The sequence below is a fragment of the Magnolia sinica genome, chromosome 4 (genome assembly GCF_029962835.1).
Source record: "Magnolia sinica isolate HGM2019 chromosome 4, MsV1, whole genome shotgun sequence".
NCBI classification, from domain to species: Eukaryota; Viridiplantae; Streptophyta; class Magnoliopsida; order Magnoliales; family Magnoliaceae; genus Magnolia; species Magnolia sinica.
In genome coordinates, this window is record NC_080576.1 from 63,651,242 (window position 1) to 63,667,696 (window position 16,455).

Here is a 16,455-nt window from a genome sequence, read left to right on the forward strand (position 1 = left end):
GGATCCACACAACCCCTCTGTCACTCTGACAGACACCAAATATGCTGAAATGCAGTCGAAATGACTATTGAATTGATTATCCTTTCTTTCATTACACAGATTCATCGTACTTTATTTCAGAATCAAGGGAAACACGAGGATGTAATTGAAATTCAGAATTAATGAAATATATGATGATAAATGTTATTCTATATTCTCTGTTATTATTGAATAATATAATCTCCAAATGAAACACTTTCGTTTTTTGTCGAAATAAAATGACGACTCTGTTGGAAAATTATTATTATTCAATGATAACTTAGAAAATATTTAGAGGATTTTCACACTGTTTTGCATCATATAAACGCCAAAATAGCGACTCTCAATGGGAACATCCCCCCCTTCATCTCTAAAACAAAGTACGATTTTATTAAATTAACATAACTGGTATTCTGTTTTGAATAACAAGTTTTCCGTCCTTACACAACTGCAATGGCTTTTCTCCCGACTAATGCGATTGTTTACTTCACACCCAACGAATTCGCGGTAGATTATATCGATAATACATGATCACCACTACAGAAAGTATCAGAGAAAGTTGAATCAGTTATGATTAAAGATAGACAATGCCAGGTGATGTTTGGAATAGTTTCTGCTTCATCAGCAGTGTAGTAGGACGATGAAAGATTGATGATAGTGACATCTGAAAGACGAAGGGTTCGATCTATTCCCACAAGAAGTATCGTCCCGCTAAGTACAGTTAGAGGGTCAATTATGCAAAATGTCACGAGACGCAGCCTCATCTCAGTTACGCAATCATTTCATCCAAGAAGGACCGAAAAGCTATCACTCTCAAATGTCTTCCAATACTGACAATTACAATTGTAAAAACATCTTCCGCAGAATCATTATGAATTCAGAAGAATAAAAGGGAAAGCTGTTGTGACAAGTGAATGTTCACTTACAACATCCCCCTCAAAGAATTTAACATGAACTCATGCACCAAGGATATTGCGATTCGAGTCAGTTAGTCCTTCGAAGCGACAGTACACTGGTTTCGAATTAAGCAACAGTTCATCTTCCTCAACAGCATCAACAATACAGCACTCGCTTCATCCTTTAATATTAAGACAATTAAAGTATAAAGAAACAGAAAACTTGTCGGCAGATATTAATCAGCCTAATTAGCTTTTGCCAGATGAGCACGTGGCTAAAGAAGTCCCTAATCTTCTGACAGCAACTGCTATGAACAACATTAAACCACAAGCAAAAAGACCACAACCACAAACGATTAGATTTCAGGGGCATGCGCCTAATATTGCTCAAATCATAGCGCAGGAAGAAATCTGACAAATGGTCATTGAAACCATTCATCTAGAAAAAGAATGAGGTCAGAACAAAAAATTTCAATACCGGACATTATATCCCCCTGAAATAGAAGAAATGTCATGTCCCGCTGATTTTAAACACCTAAACTTTTAGAAGTTTAATGGGAACGGGTCACCAGATGAACATATAATATACTTCATAACAATGATAGGAAATTTCTCTAGAGTTTCTCAGTATTGTTTGAGATTATTTGGGTCATCCCTGACAAGAAAAGCCTTCAGATGGTATTCAGCTTTGGATCCAGTGTCTATTCATACTTGGGAACAGATGCAGGACAAATTTATGTCAAACTTTTTCTCTTTCGACAGAGAAGTCAGTTTGACTGAATTGGCCTCTATCTGCCAACGAGAAGATGAATCAATTAACGAATTCATCAGCCGATGGAAAGACTTGGGGGTATCATGCTGATATCTTCCAAGAGAATCAGATCAGGTTAAATTATGTTTGGAAGGTATAAGATCAAAAATGGCATGCAACCTGATTAGTGCAGATATACAGACCTTTCATGATCTTATTACAAAGGCTTATGCTCTTGAAAATATGATTAAAAAACTGTCTGCTTTTTATGTAAAGTCATTAGATCATAATCTTTATGAAACATCGGCCAACATCACTAGTAAAGAAGAAAAGAAAGAAGATCATCAAGATGATGAAAAAAATTGTGACGAAGCAGATAGAAATGGTTGTGCAATTACGATGGCATATGAAAGGTCTGGACAATATAAAGACCATATGAAGTATGCATTCGCAAGAATAGACGTACTTCCTATGATGAATCAATTGTTGAACATGAAGAGTATCGAATTACCTCGGCTAAAACACTTCGGAGAAACTAAAAAGACAAGAGGAAAAGATTCTTGTCATTATCACCTTACATTTGGAAATCATACAGAAAGATATAATGCTCTTAGGAAAAAGCTACAAAAGATAATCGATAAGGGAGAAATCTTCATGGAATAACATAACAGAAAGAAAAGACTGGCGAGCCCAAAGCATTGATAATATTTCGAGAAATGGAATGATGTAATAAGACAAGCAATATTCTGGTCATATGTCTTTATGAACCTTCATTCTCCATTAAAGTATGAATGAAAAGTGATCAATGAATGGAGAAATCAGAAAAAGATACAATTTCCAAATATTCTTTTTAACATACCCTTCCGAGCAGCTGTGCGAGATTCTTGATCCTTTGATCCAAAGAAGGTAATTGTTAATTTCCAGAGATGATAATTGTCAATATCAATTTTTGCATGTCAACATTGGGGCAAGAATCATTACCATAGCTGAATTATTATTATATATTAATGCTCAAACTAGGGACATTATTATTATGATTGATTTATTGCTACGAGCGACAAAAGTGGTTCCAAAATTAAATATATTCTTTAAAAAAAAAGAGAGGAAGCCATCACAAAACTGTTTTTAAGCCCTGTATGGTTATCTACAAGATTTATGAAGTGACAATTATATCCAGATTATCACCAATTATCAGACTTATAATGCCAATCAAGACACGAAGAGATTTAGCATATATTCTTCAAGAAAGATGATATACTATGATTTATTGAAGGTCACTTACAAGACCAGGGCTAAATTTAAATCCTAAATGAGACAATCAGTATATTATCACTGAAGATTATATCGACAAGACTTATCAAGCTATGGATCAGAATGAATAGCGCATTAAAATGCCTATAAATGTTCATTTTATCAAATTATTATTCTTGAAAGGTAAAATAGTTTTGATTGTGAAGATTCTCAAAGAAAATCTCATCTAATCAAAAGGGGACAGATCGGGTAACATTTATATGTTACCATAGTAGCGGCCTGAAGCCCTAACAAGTCGTAAGTTATGTTCAACAAATGATGATCATAAAGGGATAAATATATAAGCATCGTTTATATTGTTGCTTGACAAAATAATATTATCAATTATTATTAAACTGTTATTAGCATTGAATGCTGACATGTTGATATTGATATCGATTTATTTACTAATTCATCTTATTCACTAATTCATCTTAAGTGATAACGCAAAGCTCTATCATAAAGCTCCATCACAAACTCCATCGTAAAGCTCCATTAAAGCTCCATCGCAAAGCTCCATAAAAAACTCCATCTCTACTGCAAAGCTCCAATACAAAAGCACAATAACAATCGAAAAATCTCTGATAAACAATAAAGGTAAAGCCACCTTGATGTTGTCGCTAGGCAAAGTCATGAAGGTAAAGTTACCTACAAAAACTATGAAACACTGTCATAAACTGTAAACACTCTAACAAACTTAAGAACTTAAATTGTGAACGCTCGAACAAACTTAAGAGCCTAAACTGTGAACGTTCCAATAACTTAAGAGCCTAAACTGTCAATGCTCCAACAAACTTAAGAGCCTAAACTGTGAATGCTCTAATAAACTTAAGAGCCCAGCCCGAAATCGGTGGTAAGCTATAATTGCTCCATGAGCCCAGCCTGAAATTGACGATAAACTATAATTGCTCCTTGAGCCCAGTCAAAATCAAAGTCAAGTTAAAGTCAAGTCAAAGTCATGTCCAGTCAAAGTATGTCTGGTAAAAATTATATTCTCTCCAACACCTCAAGAGCTTAAACTGTGATCTGAAGTTGACATAACTACAGTAAAGAATACAACAAATGCAATGCAAAGCACGCTAACAAGCATGAAGATGAAATGACCAAATCATTGTCAAAGAGAATATTGCAAATAAAAGGAAACATTCAAAAAAAAAGAATATTGCAAATAAAGGGAATATTGCAAATAAAGAGAATATCGCAAATGGAGAGCATATTGCAAATGAAGAGCATATTGCAAATAAAGAAAATATCGCAAATGAAGAGCACATTGGAAACAAAAGGAACTTTGCAAATAATGGGAACATACAGTTCAAATCATCATACTTTCTAATTACTCCAAAGTCATCAATACATCATGATTATTTCAGAATTGTCAATATATTACAATTATTCTAAAGCTTTCAATATATTTCGAAATTATCAATACTTCATGAAATTAAATTGGAAAGTTATGATATCTTGAGATACTAATTCTGATTAATTTGGTATGAAAGATTACCATTCGAAATCCTGGATTATGTAGACCATGAATAAAGGAGACAACCTCAAAGATTGTTGTAGCAGGAACAACATTAAAGAACAATTCCCTAGCCATGGAGTTTAAAGAAAGAGTTGCTGACATTGATTAAAGAGATTGTTGTAGCGGGAGCAACATTGAAGGACAGTTCTCTGATCAAATTACTCAAAGATGAAGTTGCCACAGCTGTTACAGTGGCAAGTTTCGATGAAAAGAGAATTGTGTAAATAAGGGAGTTAAAATTGCAGAGGATGCAATTACGACCCTGTTCATAAAAAGGTGTTCTATTTGATTGACTACTATGAATACAGAGTGCTTTCGTTACTGCCATATCCTCCCTATTGAAGCATTCACTCGGTGCTTTTGACTGAGGGTATTCAGTCTGTCGTTCGAGCGTGATCATTTAGTCTTCCGTTCGAGCATGATCATCTAGTCATCCTTCAACCACAATTTATTTGAGCTCAATTCCTTCGACCATGATTTATTTGACAGTAATTCATTTAAACACGATTCCTCTGAGCTTGATTCTTTCGAGCTCGACTCTTCAATTCTTTGTTCGAGCAATCCTTCTCCGTTATTTGACCAACTTTATTTTCATAATGAATCTTTTTCCAACGTGAAAGGATTTTTATGCAGAAGAAGATCGATCCTCAATTTGATTTCTTAAATCAATTAAAGAATGATCGAGGGGGCATCTGTTGGGGCACAAAAAATGCACGAGTTAATAGGAGTTCGGTATGCTGCGTATCAATGATCCAAGATAGGCAACCATACCCATTTCGCGACCCTCTCTTTATCTCCCTGGATCTCCCATTACGCAACATTCTCCCATTGTATGACCCTCTCTCTATCATCCCTCTCTCTGAAAAATCTGTTGTGTGAGAATAGTGTTACGTAGGAATAGTGTTACATGTGAATAGTGTTGCGTGGGAATAGTGTTGTTGTGCAGAATAAGGCTCATGGCACATAAATTGAGGTCTTACACGTGTGGAAGCCTATAAATACCCCATCTCCATCTCATTTGCATCATCAGAAGTTCCAGAGAAAGAGCAAGTATGGGGAAGAAGCCCTGCCTGTTATGCGTGAATAATGTGCGTGTGAATAGTGTTGTTGCACGGATTAGTTAGGTTTGTTACGTGGTCGCGCAATAGGGATGCGATGCATGCTCGTGCAATAAAGGCAGCCATGTTCTTTAAAGAATTGTGGGTTCCCTTCATAGTTCGATTTTCATTACATATACCTCTCAAGTGTTGGCTCAAAGCAGAGGATCTTGGATCCGTACAACCCTCTGTACTCTGACGGACACCAAATACACCAAAATGCTACCGAAATCGCAATTGAATTGATTATCCTTTCTTTCATTACTCAGATTAATTGCTAAAATTGCTATTGAATTGATTATTCTTTCTTTCTTTGCCGAAATGCTGTCAAAATCACTATTATCCTTTAATTCTCTTAAGATCAAGCTCATCTTCCTCTTCTGATTCCTTGGGAATGACTGTAGTGGTGGAGGCCATAGGTATTTTGACTTTGGTCTCCATCACTTTCTGACTCACTTGATTCTGAATTTGAGTCATCAATGTAATCCCAAGTGGTTGCCATAGCTTTACCTTTAGATTTCTTTGTGGGACATTCAGTAGAAATGTGACCATACTTTTTACAGTTGTAGCACTAGAGTTCTTTAGACTTGTTGAAGGTTTTACCTGTTTGACGCTTGTGGTCCAGATGAATTCCTTTATTATTTATAATTTTCCATAGTTCTTGTTAAAAAATCTTTTGAATTTCTTAGCTAAGAGGGCAACCTCCTCATCTTCATCTTCATTCTCACAATCTTCTTCCTCTATTGTATTCATGTTTTTAGAGGCTTTGAGAACATTATTTTTTGGATTTTGTGGGTGATTTAAGATGTAGTTCAAATGTTTGTAAAAAAACCTACTAATTCTTCTACTTTCATCTTATCAATATTCCTACATTCTTCTATGGTGGTTACTTTAGAGTTAAACCATTCCAGAAGTGATCGTAGGATTTTCCTACATATTTTAGGTACAGGAACTGTCTCTCCAAGTCCACCCATGGAGTTGCATATGATATTTAGTTTTGCAAAGAACTATATAAAGGTCTCATCTTCCTCCATTTTCAAGTGTTCAAACTAAGTTGTCAATAACTGTAACCTTGATCTTTTTACTATGTTGGTTCCTTCATGGGTGGTTCTCAATAAATCTCATGCTTTTTTTGAGGTTTTACTCATACTGATCTGATTGAATACCTCTTCAAAAAACGCATAGGAAATGGCATTCGTAGCTTTTGCTTCATTGGTTTTATTTTATTTATCAAAAGTTGTTCATTTCTCTTTATGTTTGGGTTTGGTGATGGTTGTGCCATTTTCCAATACAATTTGTTCGGTTCGTAACACATATCCATTCTCAACGATTTCCCAAACATCATGATCCAAGGATTGCAGAAAATAAAACATTCTTGCTTTCCAATAAGCATAATTTAAACCATTGAAAATCGAAGGACGAGAGACTGATGCTCCCTCTCCTTTAGCCATAATCCTTACTTCAGTTCAAGGATCTCCCTTTAGGTTGTTAAACCCTTTAAGAGGAACTCGCTCTGATACCAATTGAAATTGCGGTAGAACCGCTAGTACTGAAGTATGAACTATGACCAAATGTCCTAGAGGGGAGTAAATAGGACTTTTCAAATACTTGTTTTCTATTAGCAACCAACAATGACTAACTTTTTAAACAGAAGGTTAAGGGAAAGTAACTCTAAGGCTTCCAAGCCAATAGAGGGTCCAATTCACATAAGCTTTCACAAGATTTTCAAATAAGGGACCTATAGGGATAGTGTGAGTGATGAAGTGTAGGATGTGATTTCTACTAACACTTATATATTAACTAAATCATGCATCATAATGATCATATGATAAACATAAGCATAACTAGATAAATGTACTCAAAGCAATCCCAAACATAGTCATATATAATGGTTCGACTACTTGCCTACTCCACTCCCAGCGGATGCACTCTCTTCTAGAGTATACTGGATTTCACTATTCAATGGTTTTAAATTAAGTTAACCATGAACCTTTACAACCTACACAAGGTTAACTAGGAGACCTACACAAGGTTCTCCTAGGTGCCTGCACAAGGTGATTCATCCTACACATGAACTCAACTGGGAGCCTACCCAAGGTAACCCAAGCCTACACAAGGCTACTTAGTCCTATACAAGGACACAACACTGGGAGGCTACACAGGATAACCTAAGCCTACATAAGGCAACACGTATTCTCCCGTTGGAGACCTACAATTAAGACTTGGCGAGTTTGACAGTTAAACTCTGAATCCCAATCCTACACAAGTAAAGGGCTTCAGGCATATTAGACTCTAAGTACTTACAAGTAAGTGGATGAGTCTCGTTCTCACAAAATGTGAAGATCTTCAATGATGATGAAGAGTCTTTAGCTCCCTTAAACTACAACCTGCTTTTGATACTTTGATGAATACTCTAAAGTTGTGAGGTTTAAGGTTTTGATCTTCTCTATTTAAATAATATGATTTAAATACATAGAGAAGGTTCCCATGAGCTATGCATTCAAGAGTTCAAATAACATGATTAGCCTACAAGGAGGTTTGTTGGAATCTTACTGAATGCTAGAGTTCATAATTCAATCTTAAGCACATAAGATAGTGAGTTAATGCATATGCCAAGATTGAATGATGAACTCTAATGAGAAAGAGAAAATGAGGAAGAAAGTATATAGATCTTAAAAGAACAGGCTCAAACTCTCTTAGATTCTAGCTCATTTTACTAAAAGGCAACCTATGGTATTTATAGAAGAAGAATCCCACGGTAAAAAAAAATGGACAGAAATTTGTCATTGTCGATACTATAGAATAGCCTTCGATATCATCGAAATTTGAATTTCGATGGTATTTTGTTTAATTCAATTGTATCAACACTCTACACATATATGTTCGTTTTTATGTAGAACAGATTCTGCTCGATTTTATCGATGTGCACTTCGATGTCATCGAAAGGCAGTTTGATCCAATCGAATTTTCTTTAGAAAATTACCTTTGGTTGCTGAAAGATTTTGTCTAGATATTCGATGTTATCGATCATCATTCGATGCTATCGAAATTTGAAGTTCGATTATATCGAAGCATATTCGATGTGATCAAAAAGTTTGTATTTTCTTTGATGGCTTGCTGGACAAAATGTTCCTTATCTTCGATGTAACTAAACACACTTTGATACAATCGAGAACTTATTCTCGATGTAATCGAAGGTGACTCGATTATATCGATGAACACTTTTTAGAATGTAATCTATGTAGAAGGAGTACCCTAAGTCGATGTTATCGAATATGATTCGATTTTATCGAAGTTTGAATTTTGATATCATCGAACATCATTCGATATAATCGATAATTCTCAACATTTGGTCTTTTTGTTGCTGGACAGAATGGGCCTAATCTTTGATTTAATCGAACTATGTTCAATAAAATCGAAACTGACTTCGATTGCAAATCGATGCGATCAAATATATCTGTGTAGTTCATGTTTTACTCCTCTAACATTCTAAGTGTTCAAGCTTAGCAAAGGTGATTTTCAATGAAATTGAGGTAAGTTTAAGTTGGATGGGGGTCATATACCTTAGGGTTTGGTTTAAGGAAGAGAGGATTCATTCACCTATTTGGAGCACTCAGGTTTCTCTTTTGTTGAGGTCTTTATCTTGAAATCTTCATCTTGGGACTCTCTTAAAGATAGACTCAAGATTCATGTGATTTGACAAACTAGGGCACTTTCAAGGAGCCACCTTGATATTATATCTAAACACCAGCAGCGCTGCTGCTACTGCTAACGTCCAAGTGGGCAGACACCTAGCCAGGGGTATGGAGTGGGGACCACTCGTGGGAACCCCCATGATGTATGTGACTTATCCACTCCGTTCATAAGTTTTACCAGTTCATGTTAGGCCATGAGGCCAAATATCAGGCCCATCCGAATCTCAGGAGGACCGCACAGATGGAAACATGGGCAAGGAGTGGCTGCCCCTTTTTCAAGGACCAGGGTCCCATGAGTGGGACCGACCTTGATGTTTATATGCTATCTACGTCGTTCATCCTTTTCTTCATAACTTATTGGGCCAGGGGCCCAATTTTCAAGACGATCTAGATCTTAGGTGGGTAGCACCACAAGGAACTGTGGGGTGGAAACCTCTTGGACTTGGAATCCCCTGGATACGAAATCCCCTGGATTTGGGAATCCCTTGGACTTAGGAATCCATGATGCGGGATCCCTTAGATTTGGGGCTCCCATGGACTTGAGATTCTTGAATTTCTAGAATCTCTTGGCTATGTTTGGCACCTTGGATTTAGGGCCTGTTTGTTAACATTGAATTTTTGCACTTAACACCGAATTTGGAAAATGTTGTTTAGTGGTGTTTGTTAACGCGGACGAAGGAAAACGCTCCACCGTTTTATGCCGAAATTTTTCCGTGATAGGAATCTAGCTTAATGGGGAATCAAGAATGCGCTTTGTGATTATTATTTTTAATCCAAAATTATCCTTTGCGACAAAGATTTTCTCATTTGCATTATACACATCCTAACTTTTAACATGGGGCACTTCTCTGAGCCCACCATGATTTATGTATTAGATCCACACCGTCTATCAACTTTTCTATATCATTCTAAAGTATGATCCGAAAAAAGATGCACATCCAAAGCTCGAGTCAACCACACCACATAAAGTAGTGAGACAGGAACGACTATCGTTAAAACCTTCCTGATATCCACCGTGAAGCTTATTTGCCATCAAATCTCTTTATAAGGTCACACAAACCTGGATGAAGGAAAAACACAAAAATCAGCTTGATCAAAGCCATATGTGGCCCCAAGAAGTTTTCAAAGATAGGCACCCAATTCCCACAGTTTCTTGTAGTGTGGCCCACTTAAGCTTTATATTTGCCTTGTTTTCTTGTTTTAATTTCTAAAATAATATGAAAAAATTAATGGACGGTATGGATAAAACATATATATCATGGTAGGCCCCACAAAGCCCTTAATTGTCTATATTTATGTAGAACTTGGTGAGGTAGTACACAATCCCCTCACGGGTGCGAATTATGTGCAAATGTCTTTCACAGGAAGTGCTTGCGCTAGAATCTTATGTGGAGACCACCATTATGTTTGTGATAAATCTAATCTATCCATCCGTATTTTGAGATCATTTTAGGACTCGAGACAAAAAATAAGGAGGATACAAGACTTAAGTGGGCCGCAAAAGGAAAGGTGGGTAGGAAAATTATTATCATTGAAACCTCCTCGGGGTCGACAGTGATGTTTACATGCCATCAATACCGTTCATACTATCATTCCTAGTGACATGAACTCAAACCACAAAGATTAGCATGATTGAAAACTTAAGTGGCCGCATGAATATTTTAATTATGGGCATCTAATCCTCACATTTTCGGCCCATTTAAGTATTCAATATGGCTCATTTTTAGGACTATGTCCTAAAATGATCTCACAAAACGGATGGATGGGGTGGATTTCACACAAACATTACGATGGACCCCACTTAGATTTGAAAGGCTTTTCCATGAAATCCGGCTCACACTTGGGGCCTACTGTGATATATGTGACTACATCCATACCGTCCATCTATATTGAAAGCTTATTTTAGGGTGTGATCCAAAAAATAAATTAATTTTAAATCTTAGATGGACCTTTGTATAGGAAACAGTGGTGATTGACCATTTAAAAAAAAAAAAAAAATTGGGCCACAAAAGCTTTGGATCATGTTAATATTTGTGTCATCTCTTCGTCTAGCTATTTGTGACCTTTTCAATAGGTTGGATGACAAATAAACATTTCAGTGAAATTCATGGAGTCTTTAAAGGTAGGGATTCAATCATAATTGTTTTATATGGGTAAATGTGTCAAATTAATATATTTTAAACATTTCAGACGCTAGTTAACAAACAAGTTATTCTAGATTCATTATTAGTTTTCCAACTTGAGATTCAGACTTCAAATTCAAACTTCAGATTTCAGATTTAACAAACAGGCCCTTAGAATCCCTATGATCCTAAGTTAAATGCGAGTATTTGTAGGATTTGAAATTAATTATGAAATCAATTTAAAATTCTTAATTAGTGTGTGCATGTAATTTTGACACTATGGTTATATTAAATCTATTAGAGCATAAACCTTGCCGGAAATGATGAAATACCGAGACTTAGATGGGCAACTAGCACATGATCACATCCTAATGACAAACCAACAATTTATAATCGTCTATTACATCAACAATGTTCAAACTGTGGAGATCATCCTATTGATGCCAATGATAATATGATCATTTTGGGATATCATCAGTGGGCCACGTGCCCAATAGATTGATAGCCTAGTGGCACACATGTTGCACATGTGAGTGTCCACCCGGGTCATTCCCAATGGACCCTGCCTTGGTATATGTATTTTATCAATACATTACATCCGATTACTAGATTTTTATGTGCAGGTTACATGAAGATCCAATGTTAGTCTAACGTGGGACACACCACATAGACCTCTATATTTATAGTGGGGCCTATTGTTCGGTTCCCACTCTTTGTGTATGATGTGCTAATTAGGGCCAATTATATGATGATATGTTTAATAACATGCTAGTGTTCTTGGCTTGATAGGACACACTGATAACATGCTTAGTGTAATGGATATCATGCCTAGTTATATGTCCATATGCAACATTTGTATGCATATTGTGGATGATGATTATTCATAGCATATGCTCGTCGACTTGAGACACTTAGGGAACTATATATGAGATAGGATTGCTCCAAATGATCACGCGATATGCGCAGGTTTGGTGCATGATTTGGATAGTATGACTCATGCATTTTGCATCCTATATGTCACGGGGACTTTTACACCCTAGCGACATCGAAGTTATGGCCTCTACGTGCATATCATGCATGGCTGGATTAGATACTGAAAATATTTGTTCTAGTATCAAGGAGCTATCGATGTCCTTAGGTGAAAGTTCCTAAACTCTTATGGTACTAGTAGGATGCTTCGACGTTGAGACCGAGTGGATAACATGAATACCCGGGTGCCAAAAATCAGTAGGCCGCGTCTCCCATTGAAAAGGGGTGTGACCTTATCCACCCAAGGGTAGGGGCTGTAAGCTAGGTTGTCATGCCCCAAACTCGGAAACCGGGCTCACAAAATTTCGGTGCCGACAGCCTCTGTAGTACCCCATTCTCGACTCTCAACGTCCATACACCAGATTCCCTGAAATCTTACAAGGAGGATTTTCCAACTTATATTTAACTCGTAATAAGCATAACCACAAGTTTACCCAAATCACAAAGGCAATATCATCATCACCACATATCCACTAATATAAACATTTGAATACAGTGCTGAAAGAGAAATACATATGACAAAATCAAAGCTCCAGAGGTTTGCTGCATGCTCCAAGCTCAACACTGCTACAACCTAACGCCACCTGCACGCATCTATCATGCATAAGCTTATAGAAAGCTTAGTGGGTGGTGAAAGTGTGTACATAAGGTAAGTGCCAAGTAAGCAATATCAGAGTAATTAGAGTAAGCGGAAATACTGATAAGCACATAATCATACAATATCAGAAATACTGGCAAGATCATAAATCATACGATATCAGAGTAATGCAAACGCATGCTGATAGGCCCATAAATACCATCAGCCTTATCTAGGCTATGCGATGCAAAAATATAATAAAAACAATATCATATACTGATGAAGCAATGTAGATCAGCTATGCAATGCGGGGATAATAAGTAAAATATCAGATGCTGATGATACAATGTAATATGCAGTGCGAATGAAATGACCAAGCTGGAGTGAAGTCGGGATGATAGTACGTAATATCGCAGGCTATGGGGTCCATCATAAAGTACTTCTATCCAAACTAGTCCCATGCCTAAATTTGGATAGCCAGACTCAATGTAGTAGACTCCTGATCTCAGCTTAATCGCACGCCCAACTAAAATCCTTACCATTACGAAGGTACACAACAATTAATTGTGCACCACCAACTCGAGTGGATAGTAAATGAATGAATGAATATACAACTCTTACTCGATAAGTCCACATATCAGTACGGTTTCCCTCTGAGATCATCACCGGGGTCTAGTACACTCTACATGCAAATCGCCGCCCACTGACGTGCGACCATGCAAGTGGAAGAGACCTCACCATCTGCCTGGCTAGTAGTCAGCTAATATCTATTCGGCACATCGATAACGTACCCATTCACGAGCTGGTCAAACTCAGCCTAGCAATGCCCCTACTCTCGGGCGGGTAAGGCCACACCCCCTCCCAACCGACCACTACACAGTAGGAGACGCAGCCTCCTGGTATTCGACCCTCATGCGCTCATATATATCCACTCGGTCTCAACGTTGGGGCGTCTCTTGGCCACGGAGGTTTAGGAATTTTCTCCTAAGGACATTTATGGCACCCGTATGCTAGAACCAAACATTTTCGGTATCCTATCTGGCCATCCACGATATGCCTGTGGAGGCTATGGCCTTGATATCGCTAGGGCGTACAGTAGTCATAACACACAATGCAAGATGCATGAGTCATACAATCCAGTCATGCATCAATCTTGCACATACCGTGCTCTCATGTGAGATAACCTCTGCCTATCAGGGAGTCTCATAACAATTTGCCCAATGACATATGCAATGGTCAACCACATCTCATAACAAACATGCAGATGAAGCGTATGGGCATGTATCATGATGCTATGCTGTCACATACTCATAATCGGTATTAATATTGGCATCAACAATCGGCCTCGATAATGTGGACATTTAACCAACATTGCCTCCAAGGAATGACCCACATAGAGCCTAACATATAGTGGACCCATGGCCTCGCACAAGGGCCTAATATACAACACCATGAGCCTTACTAAAGATCTTAATACACATCACGATGGGCCTCTTATATAGACCTAATATACATCACAATGGGCTTCATCACCTGGCCCTCAAATGCATCAAATGGGTCACATCACATAGACCTCATATTCATCACATTAGGCCTTAAACACGAGCTGAATACACATCCCAATGGGCCTCAAATACGATCCGCATATACATCACATTGGGCCTCAAACACGGGCCGCATATATATCACATTGGGTCTTAAACACGGGTTGAATACACATCCCAATGGGCCTCAAATACGAGCCGCATATACATCACATTGGGCCTCAAACACAGGCCGCATATACATCACATTGGGCCTCAAACATGGGTCGTATATACATCACATGGTTCTCGACATTCGGCCTCAACAATCGAAATCGGCCTCGACAATTAGCCTCGACGATCGGAATCGACGTCGACAATCGGAATCGGCCTCGACAATCGGAATTGGCTTCGACAATTGACAATTGGAATCAGCCTCGACAATCGGAATCGGCCTCAACAATCGACTTGACAATCAAATTCGGCCTCGATAATCGGAATCGGCCTTGATAATCGGGCTCAACAATCGAAATCGAAATCGACCTCAACAATCTGATTCGACCTCGACAATCGGAATCGACCTCGATAATCGGCCTCAACAATTGGAATTGGCCTCGACAATCGGAATCGACCTCAACCATCGGGATCAGCCTCGACAATCGGAATCGGCATTAACAATCGGAATCAGCCTTGACAATCGGAATCGGCCTTGACAATAAGAATCGATGTTCAGCATCGACAATCGGCACCGACAATCAACATCGATAATCGGCATCGATAATTAGTATATAAACAAGGCGGGATCCATGGATGAACAGTCGATCAACCATAATATAAAGATCGGCCCTTGGCCGTAGTTATATTAAATCCGATAGAGCAAAACCATCCGTCTATGGCGAATGGGGCCCACTTATTTGGGTTAACCCACAAGAGAATTATGAGAATGAGCCTACTAAGGCCAAAGGGAAGGTCATAATGTGGACATCCAACCATCATTGCCCATCAATGTGGACATCTAACCAACATTACTCCCAAGGAGTGGCCCACATATAGAGCCAAAATATATAATGAGCTCGTAGCCTCACGTAAGGGCCATATACACATCAAGTGGTCTGCATCGCATGGGCCTCAAATACATCACATTGGGTCTTGCTCATGGGCCTCAAATACATCACATTGGGCCTCACCCACGGGCATCGAATACATCACATTGGGCCTCGCCCACGGGCCTTGAATACATCACATTGGGCCTTGCCCACGGGCCTCAAATACATCACATTGGGCCTCGCCCATGGGCCTCGAATACATCACATTCGGCCCCATACAAAGGCCCCACATACGTCTCATTGGGCCTCACTCGTGGTCCTTATATCCATCACATTGGGCCTCAACCCATGGGCCATCAAATACATCAAGTGGATCGCATCCACGGGCCGCACCAATGGGCCTCATATATATCAAGTCGACCATATCACATGGGCTACACCAGTGGGCCTCATATACTTCAAGTGGACCGCGTCCAAGGGGCGCGCCAATGGGCCTCATATACATGAATTGGACTACATCAATGGGCCGCACTAATGGGCCTAATACATCTCAAATGGGCCTTGCCCATAGGCCACGAATACATCACAATGGGCCTTGCCCATGGACCTCAGATTCAAGCAGGTGGGCCCCATCATATGGGCCTTGTATATACATCACATTGGGCCTCACTCATGGGCCCAATATACAACACGATGGGCCTCTCCATCTGGGCCACAATTCCATCATAACAGGCCCTATCCCGTGGGCTTCAAATACATCACAATGGGCCTCTCCATCTAGGCCTCACATACATCATGCTGAGCCACACAGCAGGTGGGCCCTGCATAACCAGCAGGTGGGCCTGCACCTCCCAAATGGGCCCACCAGATGAACAATATGGATGTACA

The 16,455-nt window shown here is 38.7% G+C and overlaps 1 long non-coding RNA gene across 2 annotated transcripts; it reads right to left on the reverse strand.

The window, feature by feature from the left end:
• Positions 1 to 385: 385 nt before the first annotated feature.
• Positions 386 to 3,369, reverse strand: LOC131243170 (uncharacterized). 2 transcript variants are annotated; one of them, XR_009169920.1, is made up of 3 exons: positions 2,525 to 3,369; positions 945 to 2,200; positions 386 to 848 (listed from the first exon to the last, which is right to left on the reverse strand). It is a non-coding gene; the product is annotated as an uncharacterized LOC131243170 (long non-coding RNA). The 2 variants fall into 2 exon arrangements; XR_009169919.1 differs by having other exon boundaries at positions 386 to 2,200.
• Between the last annotated feature and the right edge of the window lie 13,086 nt (positions 3,370 to 16,455).